This window comes from Bactrocera dorsalis, chromosome 3 (assembly GCF_023373825.1).
Source record: "Bactrocera dorsalis isolate Fly_Bdor chromosome 3, ASM2337382v1, whole genome shotgun sequence".
Lineage (NCBI taxonomy): Eukaryota > Metazoa > Arthropoda > Insecta > Diptera > Tephritidae > Bactrocera > Bactrocera dorsalis.
This window is the reverse complement of record NC_064305.1, coordinates 56,657,988-56,678,721: the sequence shown is the minus strand read 5'-3', so window position 1 is coordinate 56,678,721 and position 20,734 is coordinate 56,657,988. Positions and strand designations below refer to the sequence as shown.

The following is a 20,734-nucleotide window of genomic DNA, read 5'->3' as shown; positions in this document are numbered from 1 at the left end:
ATGCTGTTAAGATATTTCATTCAAAATACTCCTTAGGCGCAGAGCTTTCTTATCAGTGACAAAGCTTGAGAGCGCACAATGCCGGCCGGCACGCTCAGCAGCGGAAATATGCGATGAGCGCCAACAGTGGTGCCACAGTGGCGCAAATGTTGTTAATGGCGTGCTGTTAAATTTATATGCAAAGGTATATGCGGTCGATATATTAGCAGTAAGTAAGTATATATAGACAAAAATGTAAATACTAATACTTCTTCACACAACCTAACTTAAAATTAAATTCAAAGCGTGTTTACAGCTGTTTATGCCACTGGAAGCGCCTAAATTGCCCATTTTTAATAGAAGAACGTTGTTGTTGGCGGAAAAATTTAGATCTAAGCAAAATCATTTCCGGATTTTTGTGTAAGTAATTTTAAATTTAAATTTAGAATTTGTAATATTTTAAATTTAAGCCGTCTGGCAGCACTGTATACCACGCAAACGCATCACAAGCCATTTGTTTCCTAACAAACTCACACACACACACATCAACAGCATTGGAACTTTAGTTCATCGCCGACTGCCGTCGAAATTGATAAAAACACCAGCGCACAGGCTGCGCCAAAACACATCGTGCTCGACCGTTAAGCGCAACAGTTGCGAGCCAATTGAAGTAGCGCCTAAAAACACCAATTATTTTTAAGTGTTAAAAAAAGTATTTGAAAGTTTTAAAGTTTAAATTCGAAATTTGTTTACAGTTGTGTAGTGTGGCTTTGAAATTAAAAAAAAATTATTAGCTTTCGCAGCAGAAGCCAGTGGCTGCCAAATGTTTATTGTTGTTCATTGTTAAGTAGCCAGTGCTGTGCATTTAAAGTTATGGCCGTTAGGCGCTAAGTCAGAGTGCTTAATAAATGTGTTAATTAAAATTAAAAAAATAAAAATCTGCAAATTAATTAGTGAGACATCATTTTCGAAAGCTTCGCATAACTAGTAAGTTGAAACGAATATTTCCATATGTCTGTATATTGCCATGAGTGATTTCCTTTAAATGTCACATTTAAACCGTTGCTACCACTGCTGCTGTTGTTGTTTACTGCTTGTGAATTCAATGCAAATCACATGTGTATGTATGTATGTGTGTTTATAAATGCGAATGAATTTGAAATCAATTGCGAGTGCTGTAACCCCAGCGAGTTGGACTTATAAAGTTGGAAAATTGATATGTATGTACGTTGTTGTTGTTGTTGCTTGGCGCTGCCGCCATTCGATTGAGTTCTTTTGCAACGGCAATTGGTGTGCAGTTGTTGTTGTTGCGCGCCATACGAATTTTATAAATAAATTTAGTGTTGGTGCTAGTGGTGAAGGAAATAGCAAATCAAAAAAAAAAAAATTATAAAAATACAAATAATATGCAAATTGAAAATAAAATCAAAAAGTGTCGCTTAAGCGAATGTGTGCATAATTTTTGTGAAAAAAAATGTAGCAAATATAAAAATTTCAAATCGAAATAAATTCATTGCTATTCGAAAGCGACAACCAGTGCCGCGACAACTCCATCCAAAAGCTATGTTTTTCAAATAGCTTTGTGCTTGAAAACGTGTGTTTAGCATTTTCGGAAAATAAAATGAAGTAAAAATTGCAAAAAATCCCGTTTTTGTGAAATGTCAAAAAAGATATTTGTGCAAAATTTTTCGTGTTAAAAAATTTTATATGAAATAAAACTATTAGAAATATCAAAGGAAAATATAAAGAAATTTTGTGAGTGTCCTCGATGCCAGTGTAAGTTTGCGTTCCTTATTCGCCAAAAGAAATGCAGTCATTAAATGAACAAAAAATATAGTAAAATGTAAATTAACTATTTAAAATTAAAAATGTTTAGTTAAAAGTGTTCAAAATTTTACAACATGTACAGTAACTCACTTAAGTGGTTACATTGGTTACCTTGAGTAAAAATTTTTTATAACTTTTTTTATTAAAAAATATTTTCAATAATTTAATATAAAAAATCACATAAAAATTAAATATTTTATGCAAACTTTTGTTTATTCCAAAGATATGTACATATGTATTTTATAAAGTTTTGTAGAATTTTCAAACGAACATATTCAAAACTCTGTTACTCGGCGTCATTTTCAATATGCCCTCGGAAAAAAGTTGTCTTTGCATTGACCACAGAATTGCTTAGGGAATCCTATGAAGTAACAAGAAAGATTCTGTGTTTTCTCTAAGACTATAAGTGAAGTGTAGAACGACGAAAAAAAAAACAAAAAAGTGAAAATTGTATTTTTGGCGGACGTTTTTAGAAAAAATCAAAATTTTGGTGAACATTTCTTGACATTTTTGAATGTTCAAAAAATCTTCCGTTCAAGACTATGATAAGTATAACTCGAAGACCTGTGTATAACTTCATTAAGAACAGTTGTTTTCCTTACAAGAACATGATATCGACCTTTCGGTTTCTATGACAGTTATATGATATAGTAGTCCGATATCGGCGTTTCTGACAAATGAGCAACTTTTTGGGGAGAAAAAGACGTGTCGACTAATCCTATAATATTTTTTCTTAAAAACGCTCTATATTGTTCGAATCTAGTATTAGAATAATTACAGAGAAAGCTTTCATATGCACCAGGTCGAAAAGTCGGCAATTGGTATGCCACTGTAAGCAGAAATTCTATGCCAGCCTTTGCACCACCGGACTGTAGTATGAATCACTGTAAGCAATCTCATAGAATGTTATTTTGAAACCATATTTTCCTCTATATTTCGAAAGAGACGAAACTCAGCGCATGCTATAACTTTGACACGTGATAACTCCCATCCAAAAGTGTACGAAATTGGTCCATTCCTATGTCTAAGCGCCAAGTATGCGGATCACGGTTCATCCGGTTGACTCTGTATCGAACATATCGGTCAATATGGAAGATATCTTATCATGGAATATCTGTTCACTATCACCTTTTTAAGAAAACATACTCAATACTGTTTCCAAATACTCAATTTCATGTTATGCATTTGTGCTTTTAGTTTGATTTGATCAATATATAAGATATCTAAATAATCTTAATATTTTCAAATCAACAGAAGAGAAATATATGAAACTGCTGGTTGGTCGATTTGGAACATATAAAGATTCTTCACGCTCCAGACACTTTTTAAAATTTTTAACGATGTGTTGACATTTCTGGGATGTAGCAGAGCTACTGCATTTTAATGATCCTGGTCAGGTCTGAAGGTCTGATATACTTGTATCGACTTTTGCAGAGCGGAATTGTACTTTGCTTTAATTATCAGCAACTCGGAAAACGGGTTCCACGGAGCGGTAATTTCAGTCTGGGTACCAAGAAAAAATCACACGGAGCCAAATCCAGTGAATACCGTGGTTGATCTGTGGTATTCGTTGCGATTTTGACTTTAAATTTAGTCAAAATCGTAGCTCTTTTGAAAAAAATTCAACTTTCCGGGACGAGTCGAGCAAGAACTCTTTCATACTCAAAATATCCCCACCAAAATCATTATAACGGACTCGCGAGAGATGTCGAGCTCTTTTGCCATCTCTTTAACACTTGCCTGACGATCTTCAAGCACCATATCGTTCACTTTTTTAATATTTTCGTCAGTTGAAGAGCTCGAAGGTCGTCCAGAACGAGGCATGTCTTCAACGATCTCTTGACCGTGTTTGAAGGGTTTCTACCACTCGTAAGCTTGTGTTATTGATAAAACTGAATCACTGTAAGAATTTTTCAATATTCGCAACGGTTCCGTACAGAACATTTGGTTAGAAAAACAAGATTTAAGACAAATGCTTTGTGCAATATTTTTTCCATTGTAAAAATCGCAATGCACCACTGAGGTGAACCGACTTAAGCAGCTGCTGTAAACATCGCGCTCATATTTGACATATGTAGTAATTAAGGATTTTTTTTTTAAATATCACTTAGCTGGAGAATTTAAATTACAATATCCTTTGACATTTTTGTCACAATGTAATTTGGCTACATTCCCGAGCAGATGTGAAGAGGCCAACGATTTGGCTTTCCGATGACCATTGTCACAACGGAACTTTAATAAAAACAGTTATTTTTCACTTATGCACGCATGATTATGCAACTCTTCATTAAATTTGTTTTCAATTAAATCAGTTTTTCATTGCTCCACGCTCAGCTGTTGTTCTACTCCAATCATGTTAATCAAGGCTAATATATTATCACGTGAATGCGAACAACAAACAGTATATGTAAGTATAGGCAAATGTACTCTAGTGTTTTTACACCGAAAAAAGCTTCATAATTCAATTAGATTACGCGTTTAATTAATTTCTGATTCCGTCATTAGTGCGAATACTGTGACGTAAGGTCGGCAGGCACAAGCCAAAAGTGCGCACAGCGTCTGCTGCAACGATAAAGCGCAGCGAACGCCGACAAAACCACCTAGAGTGATTCGTTAAGCGGCCGCTGTCAGCAGATTCCATTGCATAAGCGATAAGAGGACGAAAATATTTAATAAGCACATTTTGGGTTGAGCAGTAAGCACAGAATAAATAATTTTTATATAATTGAAAGTGAAAAAAGTGGAAAAGGAACAATTTGCCTTAACAACTGCGTCTTAACCTAGTAGATTTAGTTGAAGACTCAGTAATTATATTTTTGTACACGTAAGTATGAATAAATGCGTTTGAAACGCGGATAATATCTGATATTGATATTACTATACATTTCTCAATTGGTGTTTTACTGATCAGGCATCACATACGTTCTTATATGTATATGTATGTGAGATAATTGAATTAAGATATTTTTTCTTCAACTCCCTGCTCTTTTGCGCAATTTTCCACTAAAGAACGTTAGTTACTTTTCCGAAGAATATTAAGCGTTTGATATGATTTCTCACATAGGAAAATAGCGAATCGAACACGCAACTAGTATAAATAAAATATTTTATTATAATAACATAGTGAAACTTGCTGTTGCTGTTGCAAAATAGTTACTTTTGTGCATGTGACGGCGTTTATATTGCCGCCGGAGTGCGGAACTTTAATCCGCTAAAAATAAACTACTCCCAACTCAAGACTCTCCCACGGAATCACCGTCTAAATATTATCGTGTGAGGGACAGGACATTTAAGTCTCCTCTATTGTGCGCACTGACGGATGCCTAATCTGTTAAAAAAATTCTCAGTTTTATGAATGCTAACGCTTCGCTAATAGCTTTACATTTATCAGTCGACTGACACGTGGGTGTCGATAAATTATCGACCGTAAAACTACCATCGAGTGTGGTTTTTAGTTTTTCCCTTGTAGGTATTTGAAAAACGAGGGCAATAAAAATAATACATGTTTAGAGTCTTCTATATACTCAGTATACGTCGGACAGTTCGGAATAATGTCATTGTGGAATCTAAATCTAAAAGTAGCTTCTAAAGCACTCATGTCTACTAAATATTTGGGTCAGATGAAAATACAGGTCCCCATGTCGTCTGCCTATCCACAAGTGGATGTATAAGTATAAGTTGATGGGTCCAGCGCCCTTTGAATGAGGAATTCCACCGTTCCTGCCACATTTTAGTGCCCTTATTGCTTTCCTCTGTCTTCGCCGATAATGTTTTAGGCGCTGATAGCTGATATAATCACTCGAGTTCATCTGCCTGGATGTCAACGAGTAGCATACTGGCTAATACTTCAGCAGCGTCGGTTGATATAGCCTGGAAAGCACTTATCACTCGAATTGCAGAAAGCCTATGCACTGCAATGATTTGTTTAGCATACGCTTATATACTCATTGCCTGTATCCATACTGCTGCTGCATATAAAATTACGGAACTTATTGCTTTCTCTATTAAGAATTGCCCGCTGGAACGCACACATATTTTCGGTAGAGCTTTATAAATTTTGTTTGCTTTACCGGAAGAATACGCCAGGTGTTCCTTAAATTTGAATTTTAAATTCAATATTACTCCCAGATACTTCAGCTGCGGCTGTGAAGTAATCTCGACAGTGAAGCATGTAGCGGCGTCTCAACATTGGCTTGTTTATTAACGAACCCATTCAACCAAAAGCGAATTACAGTCATGGTACTTACTTTTTCACGGTGACAACAAAAATTATACCATGCGCATCTAAAAATACAGAGGCCATTACCTTGCCAGCTTACTGTTGTGTTTTTCTATGCTTAAGAGCGGGCCCAATCAGTTTGTTGACGGTGGGCTTTAATCTTTCACACGATACGCTCGATAGAACCTTATACGCGATGTTGAGGAGACTTATCCCACGGTAGTTGGCGTAGATTGTGGGGTTTCTCTTTTGTGGATTGGATACAGCACACTTAGGTTCCAATTGTCGGGCATGCTTTCATCCGACCATATTTTACAAAGAAGCTGATGCATGCTCCTTATCAGTTCTTCGCCGCCGTACTTGAATAGCTCGGCCGGTAATCCATGGGCCTCTAAGTGCTTTGTTGTTCTTCAGGCGGGTAATTGCTATTCGAATTTTTTCATATTCGGTTAATGGAACGGCTACTTCATCGTCATCGACCTTCTCACTGCTATTCAGCTGGCTGGAGAAAAGTTCCCTCTATAATTTTAGTATGCTCTGGGTATCGGTCACTAGATCACCTTGGGGGTTCTACAAGAGTATGCTCCGGTCTTGAAACCTTCTGTAAGCCGCCGCATTTTTTCATAGAATTTTTGAGCATTGCCCCTGTCGGCTAGCTTATCAAGCTCTTCGTACTCACGCATTTCGGCGTCGTTCTGTTTCTTTCTGCAAATGCGTATCGCTTCTCTCTTCAACTCTCGATATCTATTCCCATCCCTCACGTTTTGTGGTCGGTCGATTGTAACGTTGCGAGGTAAGCAGTCGGTTTTCTCTCCGCTGCAACACGGCACTCCTCATTGTACCAGCTGTCCTTTTGCCGTTTCCGAAAACCGATGGTTTCGTTAGCAGCTGTACGTAAGTAGCCTGAAACGCTGTCCCACAGTTCCCTAATACCGAGGTGCTGGTAAGTACTCTCAGAGAGCAGGAGTGTTTCCTTGTGTTTGTTAACGTGCGTTTTTTTGCTACACAGAGGCGGGTGTGTATCTTGGCTGTAACGAAATAGTGGCCCGAGTCGATGTTAGGATCTTGGAGCGAACGCACATCTAAAACACTAGAGACCTGTCCTCCGGCTATCTAACCATGATCGATCTGGTTGGTGGCTTTTCAATCCGGAGACAGCCAGGTAGCTTGGTGAATTTTTCTATGCTGAAATCTAGTACTACAGATAACAATATTTATATTTCGGGCCCCGGGAAAGTCGATCAGACTCAACTCATTTGGGGATTTTCATCGTGGAGGCTAAGTTTACTGACCGTAGTGCCAAAGATATATTCTTTGTCCACCCTACCGTTAAAGTCGCCAAGCCCGATTATGACATTGTGGCGGCGGCAGCTCTCATAGGTGCACTCCAAGTGCTCATAGAAAGCATTTTTGGTCACATTGTCCTTTTCGTCTGTCGGGGCGTGGTCGCCAATCAGCTAGGGGCACCCTGTCAATTAAGTGACCCGATATTCTAGGTGCACGCCCTTAAATCGTAATTCTTAATTCGTTTGCCATGGTCGTTATCAAAAGGGGGGCTTTCCTCCGAAACTGTTTAAACTTTTTCATTGGGAGCGTTTTTACGTGGCGGGTCCCAAACCTAGCGCACAACCTAGTGGAGGAATATTTCGCCTTCTCACTTTAGCTTCAAACGGATGTTCTTTGGCTACGCAGATGATACTTAGTCTAAGACCGGAAGTCGTGAGCTGTTTGAGCCAAACAATTTTGTTTGCTTTACCGGTTGGCGAACATAAAAATTGTAAATCGCAAGCGGATTGAATAACAACCTGTTAAGTCACACATACACCAAATTCAATTACATTTAATTAATTAACTTATTGTTCTTACATAATTTTGTGTAAATTTGTTGACAAAAACGCAAAGCCTAACATAGCTAGCAGATAAGTGACAACGACCACAGTACTGCTGAAATATACACGTTGTCTGTTACGACTCTCACAACAGACAGCTGAGTAGTATTTCAACTCTTAACATAAAATATATGTACATATATTACAACCGCCATGTCCTACCGTATTGAACCGAATATCTTTTGTGAATAAAAATAAATACGAATTCAGAAAAAAAAGAACAAAATTAATTGTTTTTAAAGGAGTTTTATTGGCATACAACAATGCTTTCATTTTGACCATGCGTTCAACATGTCATGTCAGTAAAAAACGGACATGGAGTACTCTTTGTGACGGGCCTATTATTCGCAATTACCGTGTCATTTTGGCGTCTTGTTCGTTTTCTGTGTTATTTGACCGCTTTTTACTCTCTACTCAACAGTAGCTCAATATACCATAGAGTCTGAAAAATCAATGACTGATTTATTTTCAAAGTTGGTAGGGAATGAAACTACGAAAGCAAGTGACCATATGTGTCATCTTTTCCCGAAAGCACATAGAAAATCATTCGACGAAAGTATTTTAGAACTCTTCCCATTTAACATTGTTTTAAATTTTCTGCAAAAAATAATTATATAAATTTGAAGCACAAAATTACTTTATAGTAAGGTCAATATGTATTGTGTTATGACGGTATGGTGAAAAACAGCGCTACATGACGCTATTTTCCAAAAATACTATACAAATAAACATTGTAATACAAATCCCGTCTTGATTCCGAAGCTGAATATGTGTTATCTACAAGTATATGAACTTAGTAATATTGTATCTGTCATTGTTCGTTTACTCTCAAACAGGCAAAAAATTAATAACTCTGCGCAATATTCCGTAAGAGTATAAAAAGTCCAGTTGGAAGCTCTACAAAATTTCCGAAACTTGCCTTTAACGTGCTCTTACCCTTCCGATTTAATTTGTCGTATTTCCAGTTAAATATTTCGCGAACTCCTTTAACTTAAATAAAAAATAAAATTTCCGTGAAGTTTGATTTGGCAATTTTTTGTCACTAAAATTAATACAAGCAAAAAGTATGTAGGTTTGGGCTATAGTCGAGCCAGCGACAACTTAAAACTATTCTAAAAACATTGTATGTTTTCTTCTCTTGTATTTGTGGTATGTTTATTGCTGTTTGCCACGGTTGCGAATCATGTTGAATTTCTACGCGGACTTGTAAAAAAAGCTATTCCAACCAATATTCTCTTGCCAAAAAATTTCCATGAAAAGCAATGACCAAGTTATCCAGTTGTATTCGCAGAAAGAGAGTGTGTGGATATCTCATTAAGTTGGTATAACTGCTCTCTTCAACGCTACCAAGCTCTGCATTTCACACATTTTAGACCAGTTTTACCAGTGTGTATAGTTCATATGACAAATTATTTTAAAAGTTAAATTTTATTGGTTTTAAAAACTTCATCCCTTCCTATACCTCTCACTAGAGGATAGCGCCTCATTTTAAAAACTGATATTGGGGTGTTCAAACCATTGATGCGCTTAACGAAACTATTTAAATAGAGATTAAAATTTTGATATCAGATGGATTTGTGATAAAGCTTGGCACTCACAGAGGAAGTGAAGAACCCTTTTCTTGCTTCCACCGGGTTTGCAGCTAGGACCACGAGCTATTGTATAGCATGCCCATTTTTAACGCATGTTCTCCTATGTAATAAGTCCTTGGTTTTTGTTTTAGTTTGATGATATCTGTTTCGTTATCCTGCATTTACTTGTAGATCTCGATCTGTTCTGCTTGTTCAAATTGCGTACTGAGCTTTCTCTCGATCGTTCCTAGCGAGAATGGTGTTGTCTATACCTTGGATTCGTCTAGAGAGGTTCCTCACTTGGCCAACTCGTTGTCGAAAAGGTCCGGGAACTCAAATTACTTCCGGTAATTTTGAGTTGATCGGTCAGTGAGCTTAAAGCCGTCCTGGCTATGCAGGAGTTGATCTTTAGCCCCGACAAAGCTAATAGTGCTGTATCCTCCGCAGTTGCACAATAGAAATTCATAGGAAGTCCCTATTGAGTCCAACCTTGAGAGGTCTGATTTATTTCGATTAGTTTCGAGCTTCGCTATGTTGAACCTATTCATAACACCAAACTCCTTAATTCTTATGACAGAATGTGTTGCCATTTTACGTATGAGAATGTTTACGGGCAGTTGGTTCAGAGGCATATTTAGCGCATCCTTCAGATATGACTTAGCCGCTCCGCTGCACTCTGAATTTTTTTTAACTTCCTGATGTTATATTGTTTATTTAATGCTGGCCACCAAACCCATATAACATGTGAAGATTTGTCTAATTACGGCCGTATACAACCCCAGAACTATATTCGATTTTAGGTTCCAGTTTCTGCTGAGTATCCTTTTGCACGTTTAATGCGTATACATTTCCCAATATATATTTTCCAGTTCGGTTTGGTATCTACCTTGACACCTAAATACTTTGCTGTGGGGGATAGAGGCATTGTAGTACCATTGAATAAAGGAAGTTAAAATTAAATAGCGTCACTTTCATAATCTCACTGAATGTGGAAGGAAATAACCCTGGTGCCGTTAACACTATATCACTCGCGTAAGCTATTGCTTTCATTCTTTATCCGTTGAGTTGGAGTAAAATACCGTTCACCATCCATAGAAGCAAGAAAAGAACACGTCTTTGAGGAGTCTCTCTGCTTACATCGACTCTACAATGGTGCTTATATATATGTTGATAAAAGCTCGTTCTATTACCAGCCATTGTAATTGCTTGACAGCTCTATTACATTTACTACTTCGTGCAGGATAGTTTCTGTAGTTCAACCGTTATTGAATGCAAGTTGTGCAGTCTATAAATTTTCCGTAATGATTGATCTGATGTGCATATTCATTAGTCTTTCTATGACTTTCAGCATGAAGAAGTTAAGGCTTATGGGTCTAAATCTTTGGCACTAATGTGTGTTCTTCTCCATGGTTTTGGTATGAATACCATCTTGACTCTTTTCTGGCTTCTTGGGATATAATATAGCTGGATACTGGCCTTATAGATCCTTTAAGCTTTAGATCCATAGGTTCCTTTAGCTTCTGTAGCATTATGGGAGTAATCCCATCTACTTTAAATGATAAGAAGCTGTTAATTTTATATTATGTGTTAGTTATGAGGCCAGACTAGTCTTCTATACTCTGATTATTGCCTCCTATTGCCGAGGATTGTTGACTTCTAAGGAAGTACGCGTTCATTAGAACCTCAAGCGAATCTCCAGCAGAGCACCTTCTGTCTTTAAATATTGAATAATAATTTTTGATGTGTTTGGAATTTCCTGCGAGAGACTATGATTGCTCTATTGTCGACGCTTGCTAAAATTTAACAGTTTTTTAAGCACTGAGCGTTTAGTGCTCACTGTACTTCCTTTCGTCCATAGAATACACTAGAGTACTCAGGTAACCTGCAAAATGTTTCAGACGACCTCTAAAAGTTTTAAGTTCAATAGAGTGCCGAAAACTCTGCGAACTCTCTCAGGAAATCGATAGAGCCAAAGAAGATGGTTTTCATATATGCTTAAATTTTTTGGGAAATTAGTTCAATAGAACATTTAGTATCCTGTTTTCTTACTTATGATCAAACTAATAAACAATTACAACAAAAAGGGAAAACGTTAAGTTCGGCTACAGCGAAGCTATAATTCGTTCACAGGTGTATTTTTGTTTACTTATGAAAAGATGTTTATTTTGATTTTGATCGGCTAGTTATATTGCAACTAAATGATGATCCATCCGTCGAGTACAATTTTCGGTGACTTGTTCCAGCATTTCGACTAGTGACTGGCGAATGATACGGTTAATGTTTGGTAAAAACCTTGAGTCGAAACGGGATTCTCTACATTGACTTAAGAAAGAGTCTAATGCTATGCTATCACATGATCTCATCGGTATCATTTATGAAGAACCACAAACCGCACCAAACCCTTATTTTTTCTCGATGAAAATGTTAGTTCTTGAATCTCTTCAGGTTGCTCTTCATCCCAAATGCGGAAATTTTGTTTGATTACATACCCATTGAGCCAAAAATGGGTCTGGTCGCTGAAGAAAAGTTGGCTCGAAAACGTCGGATCTTCTTGGAGTTTTTTAAGAGCCCATAGAGCGAAGCGATGTTGTTTGTGAAGGGCGAGAGGCTCCAGTTCTTCCACAAGCTGTAGTTTGTACGCTTTCAATTTAAAATCTCAACGTAACGGCGCCGAATCGACTCTCCAGGATCTTCGTGTACACTCTCAGCTACAGCTGGTATATATTCTTCACTACGTGCTGGACGTGATCTATTCGATCGAATATTACAAAATAATGATGGTGTTGGGAATAGTACGCTTAGTAAGTTGATTATGTTGATCATAACAGAACGAATTTTCGTAATAAAGTTCAAAGATTTGTAACCGTAGTTCAGGTGTAAGTCTTTCCATGCTGAAATGCCAAATAATACTGACAAAAAAAAAAAACATCACAGCTTAACACGACTAAAAAAAGTTTATTGAAAAAAATACCTATACTTGGATCACCCGTTATATATATTCCGTGTCCAACTTAATATACCTTATTCAGGGTACAAAACCCACAACAGTATATTTATTTCCCGCGACCTTGTTGACAGTTGACAAAAAGCAGTACAACATTGATTTAATTGACTGGCCTTTAGTCATTCGCACACCTTTATTCGGCGGACATACTTACAAATGTAACTTTAAGACTGAGTTTTGAGGTTATAATAAATAAGGTTTTATTTTACATATAAACACATACATATGTATTTAATGTAAAGCTGATGTTTATCACCGATGTCTGTTTGTAGGCTTTTCTGGTGAAAAATTGCTCCAATAAATGTTTATGGTTATTTAATGGAAAATAACGGTTTCACGCATTTATATGTCAACCATCATTTGGGTGAGCTTGTATTATCAACAAAATACACAACTATCTTATATACAAATATGCGTATGTATTTAATTACCGAATAAGACGTATTTATGCATTTGATTGACGTGGAGCACAAATGCCATCAAAGTGAAAATAATAGTATTGTGTAATCTTTTGGCCGAAAAAATAGTTTGACATCGTGTTTTTTGCGTGAAATCAGTTTCGTTAGCGTTAAAAGGCATCACCATAACGTACGGTGGATAGTGACCTACCTCAAGCCGTAACACGTTAGTCATTACGATATATATATTTACACTATGAACAAAAAGTAGGAAGACTGACAGTCATACCAAGCTGGAAAAAAAATATTTCGACGAATCGGTTTCGTGCAAAATTTAAATTGAAAAGTCTTACTTGTTTTATTACGATATAAATATGTATGGTCCATCCATTCCTCTCCACTCCGCTTGCTTGAAATAATCTTCTTTTTCTAGTCTCAAGTTCATTTCAAAGATGATCAATGGGGTTTAAATAAGGGTTTTGAGTTGGGATAGGGAACATACAAGCAACTATATTCAAACTTTGTTAGGGTTTGTAAAACTATTCTAAAAGCACTTTGCTTCATTTTATTTCATAGGATATCTAAATACGAGTTCTGGTCCATATTATTTTCGACCAAAACACGATCCCTGCAGCTGCCATGGATCCCACATCATAACACTACCGTCTCCATGTTTAATAGTTTCAACCGTTTTCTTTGAATTCAGCTTTTCTTTGTTTGTAAAACTCACAAGTGGCTTCTCTCAGCACAGTTCTACTCTAACCTGATTTTTGTCGTAATATCAAGATGATCCTTAATTTCACTCAGCGTTCAAATGTAGAGTATTTTACCGTACGTAATATTTTTCTCTTGTCGCAGTCATTCAGTGTAGAAGGGCGGCCAATTCAGGATGTTGAACTTCATTTTCTCTGCTATATCGGTTAACCATTTTTTGCTTTAATGAGCGACTACGCGCCTTAAGCTCATATATTTATGAATAAGATGTATATTGACTTGAGAGTTCTCGTTCTCAACTCTTTTCGGCCAATAACTCCTCTTTTATTCAATGTTGATAACGAAGAACACTCAATGATTACGAGTATACAAATAAAAAAGCTTTAATTTACATTTAATAATAACAGAGCATTCCAATCACATGTATCAAGACTTCTGTGGAACGGATTAAACATCAAGCCGTTAAAAACAACCGTCGTCCCTTTCACAAAGCGAAGATCTCTGTACTCTCGTCGGTAAGGCAGAGTGGAGTGATTCCACACTCGACCTACTATTGAGGGGCAGCACTATCCAATGGTACACTGACGGCTTGAAGACATCAGAATGCATTGGTGCATATATACAGGACACCTGAATCTAGATTGCCCAGCAATTTGTCGAAGCAGGCTCAAGGCCCTTGGATCCATTTACGTAGATTTATATTTAAAAGAATAAAGGAAATAGTTAAAAATGACCTTTAAAGTAGCAGCCTTCAGACGGATTTCTGTCCGAGATATTGAGAAGGTTGCTATTTGACATGAAGCTAAAAATAGAATGGCATAAAGTAGCACCACAATTGAGTATCAGACGGAACAAAAAAGGTTTAAAAAATCTTACAGCTGAACTTATTTTTGAGAAAGTTTGAACGAAGCTGCTTCATTGTCCTTTTCATATACACTCCTGTATAATGAAATGATCAGCCATAATGTCATAACATAATACCATAGATATAAATATTGGCTATTCTCTGCAATGAGGTTTTCTACTTTCAAATATTACTCATACGCCCCAGCATATATGCACATATATGCAATCGTAACTTTGCTTGGCTTCAGATTTGTGTAATTAATTGTTACAGATTTAGCCTGTACATACTAATAATACTATGGTCTGTATTAGGTAGTACAGAAAGTAATACCTGGAATATTAATTGTATTAAATCTAAATACAATTTTTGGATTATTTTGTTAACTGTGCGGTGAACACAGTGGATCAAGAACAGATAATTCATTTGTGTGATAGTCACTGCTACTTCTACTAAGTTCATATGCTGGTATGGTATCCCACATCTACCAACCATTGTACCCATACATTGACATCAACGCATTTCCTTCATATGTTTCTTTTAAATTCAAATAGAAAAACTTTTTGCATGTTTCTAATGAACTATAGTTCTTAGATGAGACGAATTTTCTCAAAGTTTTTACCTAAACAAATAAATATTACTTATTTCTTTCCTACCTCTTCTTTTGTATAACATATGTGGAGTTCAGGAAATTATAGCAATTATATTGATATAGTACATATGTAAAAATGTTATTATGTAACAAATTGGTATCATTTGCTAGCACACTATTCAACAATGTTGCAGAGATAAAAAAAGCAAATAAATTTATCATACGAGCGCTTTTTCTGCGCTGATGTAATCGTAATTGAAAGGATGGCTTGTGGCACAAAGAACATACAAACAAACCATATCAACAGGTGTGTCCTTGATAGCGCTTCACTGCATACATACATAGTGGCTCTATTGACAATGCCTTAAGTCCAAACATAAATTACGCTTATCGAACAGATGACAGGGACAGTGAAGAGAGAACGGAGATTACGTTTGCAAAGAGCGAAAATATAGTACATTGCTGTAAGCGCCTTTTACATAAGTACATATCTGCATGTGTGTAGATGCGTATGTATATATTTCCATAATTGTAATAATGACAATAATATGTAGTTATCTCGTTCGACCGAGCGTTTTGAGTTCTTCGCGGCATCCAACTGGCTTGAGTTTCAGACACGTTTCGAACTCATGACCAAGAAACAGCGTCCATGTGTATAATGCACTCGTGTAGTACGGGTTTTAAACTTTGTGCATTTTCTGTATTTGATATTGCGACTGTAATAGATTTATAATACCCGGGAATAAGGACATACGACTTAACATTGCCATACTGACACTGAGTTAGTAGTATAATGAAGTTCTTTTGAGTGTAAAGTTATTTACATAATACCATATATGCGTATATACTTGTATATATTAATGTATGTGCAGGGTGGTCCATAATTTTATTTTGTTTTGAAATTTCATGGCTGTCATACCAACTGATCGATCAAAATCAAGTCCTTGTGAGGAAAACTTTTTGATTTGCCAAAATATCTTCACGAAAATTGGCAAAGATCATGGTCCATGGCAACGCTTCAATATCTTAATAAAGCATTTAGATTGGAAACTAAAGCATTTAGCTGCAGTTCATACTGACCAATCAAAATTAAGATAAACATCTTTATATTAAATCTTTTTTCTTTATTAAGAAACCTTAATATGGAGCTTACGAGCGACTGCACAACAATGGTTGTGCCATACGTTTTAGGAGAGGTAAGGGGACAAAAAATTCAATATCTTTGGAATGCTAAGAATGAACAAAAATGTTTTTGCATATTATTAAAGGTGAATATTTTCCGCGTTCTGTCGCATACTTTTCAATTTTTTTTAGCGTGAAGAACACCTGAAAAATTTTAACTGTTTAACAAAAAATTATGTAAAATATTATTATTTAAACAAAGGACCATGAGAAAATATTTATAATATAGCACGAACAATTTTCTTTGACTTCAAAAAGTTTCAACGATATATCTCCAGTAGTTTATGAGAAAATAATTTCACAATTTTATCGTCCTCTAAAGTTCAACCTTCAATAACTTTAACGATAAAAATAATTTTGACGAAATATTTATACCACGGGGTATGTAGCTGATCCGATTCCTAATTGCTTATTTTCAAAATCGGAGATTTTTCGAAATTTTCATGGACCACTTGACATGGTTTGACCCTAGTTAAAAATCTATGTCATCCCTGTCATTGTAATATTCCTTGGCTCCAATATACTTGTGCCAACGTTTTTTCCAGTCTTCGAAACACTTGTTAAAGTCTATTTACGGAATAGCCTTCAATTCGCGGAACGATTCTCGTTTAATGTCTTCAATTGACTCAAAACGGTTTCCCCGATGCGGTCGCTTAAATTTGCTGAATAGCCAAAGATCACACGGAGCTAAATCAGATGAATACGGTGATTGTGGCACAATTTTGGTTGAAAATTTAGCGAAAAACTCGCTCAGAATCAAAGCAGTATGAGACGGTGCATTATCGTGGTGGAAAACCCAAGAGTTGTCGGCCCATAATTTCAGCCGGCTTTTCCGAATAGCTTCACGCTAACGATGCATAGCGCTCAAATAGTACTCCTTGCTGACAGTTTGGCCGGAAGTCGGAGTGCATCACATCTCGAAATTCGTAGAAAACTGTCAACATCACATTAATTTTTTATCTGCTTTGACGTGGATTTTTCGGCTTTAGCTCAGCTTTGCCACGATATTCGTTCGATCGATTGCCTTTTTCCGGGTCGTAAACATAGAGTCAAAATTATCGCCAGTAATAATATGTTTCATAACATCCTGGTAGTCAGAAAGCATTGTTTCACAGAAGTTAACGCGACGCTGGATTTCGAAAAAATTGCGTGACTTGAACCAATCGTGCTTTTACGAGTACTTTTCTTATTCACAAACGATCTTTCAAATTGGTTTTCACTGATTCTTTCGATATTCCAATGATGTCCTTAAGGTTCTTGAGTGTTAACTGTCGATTCGTAAGCAGAAATTTCTTTATTTTATAAACACGTTGATCTTCAGTTGATGTTGATGGCCGTCCTGGGCGTGGTTCGTAGTCAACGAGTTCTCGACCTTCTTTGAACAATTTGTACCAATCAAAAATACTTGCACGAGACAAACAGTTATCTCCGAATGCATTTTCCAACATTCTCAATGTTTTGACACCAGAATTGATGCCACATGCAAAATTTAATGAGATTTCTTTGTTGTAAAATTCCACTAATCGTAACGATTATTTTGATGTTACTTTGGGCACAGATGACACTGACGGTCATACCAACCTACAAAAAAGTATTTCGACGAATGGGTTTTCACCCAAAATTTAAATTAAGAAGTATATATATTACATTCTGTTTTGCTCATGTTTTACTCTATAAATACTTTGTAAAAAACACTTACTAATTTCACAGACTCAAAAAATTCCATATTCCAAAATAAGTGTGAAAAGTACATAAAGTGATGTAGGCAAAGCAAAAACAGAAACTTCAGGTGGCGCTGCTAAAGAAATCAATTAGGGAAATAACGAACACCCTAATATACATACATACTCCAACGAATCACTCCTATCACAGACGTTGCAAATACCCGTTGCTTATGCGACAATTTATAGACTTCAATAAAAAGCATACATTCATACATACATACGTATGTATGTAGGAGGATGTGAAATGGCAAAAAACTGTGTGCAAATCTGCAAAGGACTTATCCTCAACTTATTACCGCAGCTTATCACAGTGATACACCACTCACGCACAAGCAAAGCCGTCAATGAACACGAAGTGACTACAGTTATAAAATTGTAACTGTAAAAGATCGTTGTACTATGTAGAAAACTAAGCGATTTACAGCACTGCTCATTACTGGCTTGCAAATCCCTCGTGCTTTGGGTACCGCTATTACTCCGACAATGGCATGCAGCTTCAACTATTGTTTGAATTCCAGAAACTGTTGACAATCCGACAGCATTGCTCGTTCACAATAAACGAAATAAATACAAAAAACCCCACTTTCCTGGAAATTACAAAGTAGTTTTACGTTATGTACGCATACACTACTACTATTTATATTAAAACACATTTTGGTTTTGCTTTTGAGGTTTTGCGTACTGAAAATAAACTATGCATAAATCATATAAATCCACAGCAGTTGAGAGCTAAATGTAAAAACAATTGGCTTGCGTTTAAAGTGTGATTCATTGAAATACTAAAAGTAAATATTTGACATTCCGCGAAATTAATTAGCAGCTTTGATCATATTTTTTGAAGGCCAAAACCACAATTGAGCTCTGAAAATGCATACAAATTGATTAAATTGGAAATCCACTTTCCCGGGATTCGTAATTTGAGATGGAGCAATATACACATCGTTACCTAAAATGCAAAACAACGTATGATCAAAAAATTAAAAACTGAGTATTTTATGGATTAATATTGCTTACGTGGTTATTGCCTTCTTACTTGTTCTTCCTTTTCACTGTTTGGCGCCTATTGGAGATTCCTAGTGTAGGCAGGTGGAGTGGAGATTTTCCTTTGCTTTTTTCGCTGGGAGTGTTTTCAACCATTCGGACGATATGATCTAGCCAGCGTAGCTGCTGTCTTTTAAGGGTTTAGAAATTTAAAAAAATCGAAATTTTTTTTTGTATATTTTCAAAGTTTAACTATTAATATGTGTACAAGAGGATTTTTCAAAATTTAAATTATTTTCGGAGATATAGACATTTTTCTGACCCGGCATCCAAACTGGTTCGGCCGAAACGCGAAACTTTAAACGCGATTTTCTCAAAACTGACTTTTTCGGAACGATGCCCACGATTTCTCAGGTTCTACTGGACCGATTTACTTGAAATTTTTATAGAGTCTTCTTTGTAGGCTTGTCTATGGTTGGAACTAGCCCCATTCCCAAATTTTTATTTTTATTATTTTTAAAAAATTCGAAAGAGTCAGAAAAAGTGATCCAAAAACACATTTTTTTAGGCAGTCGCCATTTTGTGAAAAATTATTTTTCCCACTTTTCCGCAGTTCCGACTATTGCGACATTATTCTAGATTAATAATCTTTTTATCTTTTTGGTTTCAGATAACTAGGAGGGTTGAAATCATGGGGATGGTCACGTGGAAGTTTTTAGAGACCCCCCACCCCGTCAGCTCATAATTCTTGAAATTTTTTACTTTTTTTAGTTTTTATTTTTTTTCTCTACTCTTCCAAAATTAATAAATAACACTAACAAAAAAAGGGATAGTAAAAATATTAATTGCTTATTTTTTACGACACTTTAAAAATTACCTGAAATTCATGCTTCTAGACTAGAATACCCCCTTAATTCGCTGAACTATGTATGTCAATGTCGTCGTATATCTCATCGTTCCATCGAATGCGATATTTGCCGTTGCCAATGAGCCATAAATCTACCGCAGAACCTTTCTCTTGAAAACTGATTGACTAACTTTTCAAGGTATATATCATTTACTTAATAAGATTAGCGTAATTACACCAGAAATTAGCGTAATTAGTTCACAACTCTCTTTACAATCATGGCAACCCATATACTCAAACGTAAGAAGTAAACGACTTCTATAATCGCAAAAAAATTATAAATATACTTATACGTACTTAATATGTACATATGTATGCTTATACTTACGTTTCAAAGCAATTTTGTTTTTGTACCAATTTTCGGCGGAAATTTTCCCAAACCGGCTTAGTCACTACACCTGCCTGCTTTCCCTGTCAGTCACCATCCATTGCTGGAAGATAAAAAACATATGTGTTGCTATTCAGAATAGTGAGGTTTACTTCCATTGCCAATTAAAGCATTTTAATTAATTGCTTGTGTTATGGTTACTATTAAAAAGCGTTATATATTTTGCATTACAAAATCTGTTCGTATATGTCTGTTTTTGAATTGTTGATATTTTAATCCTGTAGGCAGCATTTAACTAAGGACAATCGTAGAGCCTAGCCTCTTCTATTTCTTTTTATTATAATTACTGCCTCTGTCAAAAAAGGTTGCAGGAAATACGTAAGCCGCTAATCACGATACGAATTGAAATTTTCGAAAGGCCTGACGAGCGGTTCAGGATGCGATGGAATGCGTTAATAGCATGCAGCAACTCTATGATCTTGTACAAGGGAGACGGAAGGAAAATATATATGTTCTTCACTAATACGGTCTCGAAAAGGCTGCAGGACGATTGTTGTTCTAATGCAGTTAGAGGT

General features: G+C 36.2%; 1 protein-coding gene across 1 annotated transcript in view; it reads left to right on the top strand.

Annotated features, from left to right (window-relative positions):
* Positions 1-615: 615 nt before the first annotated feature.
* The window catches only part of LOC105223050 (tyrosine-protein kinase receptor torso), a 118,970-nt gene continuing 98,851 nt past the window's right edge, over positions 616-20,734 (top strand). The window contains exon 1 of the mRNA XM_011200650.4: positions 616-966. The gene's annotated coding sequence lies outside the window, so the exon portion shown is untranslated. The remainder of the gene's footprint in view (positions 967-20,734) is intronic.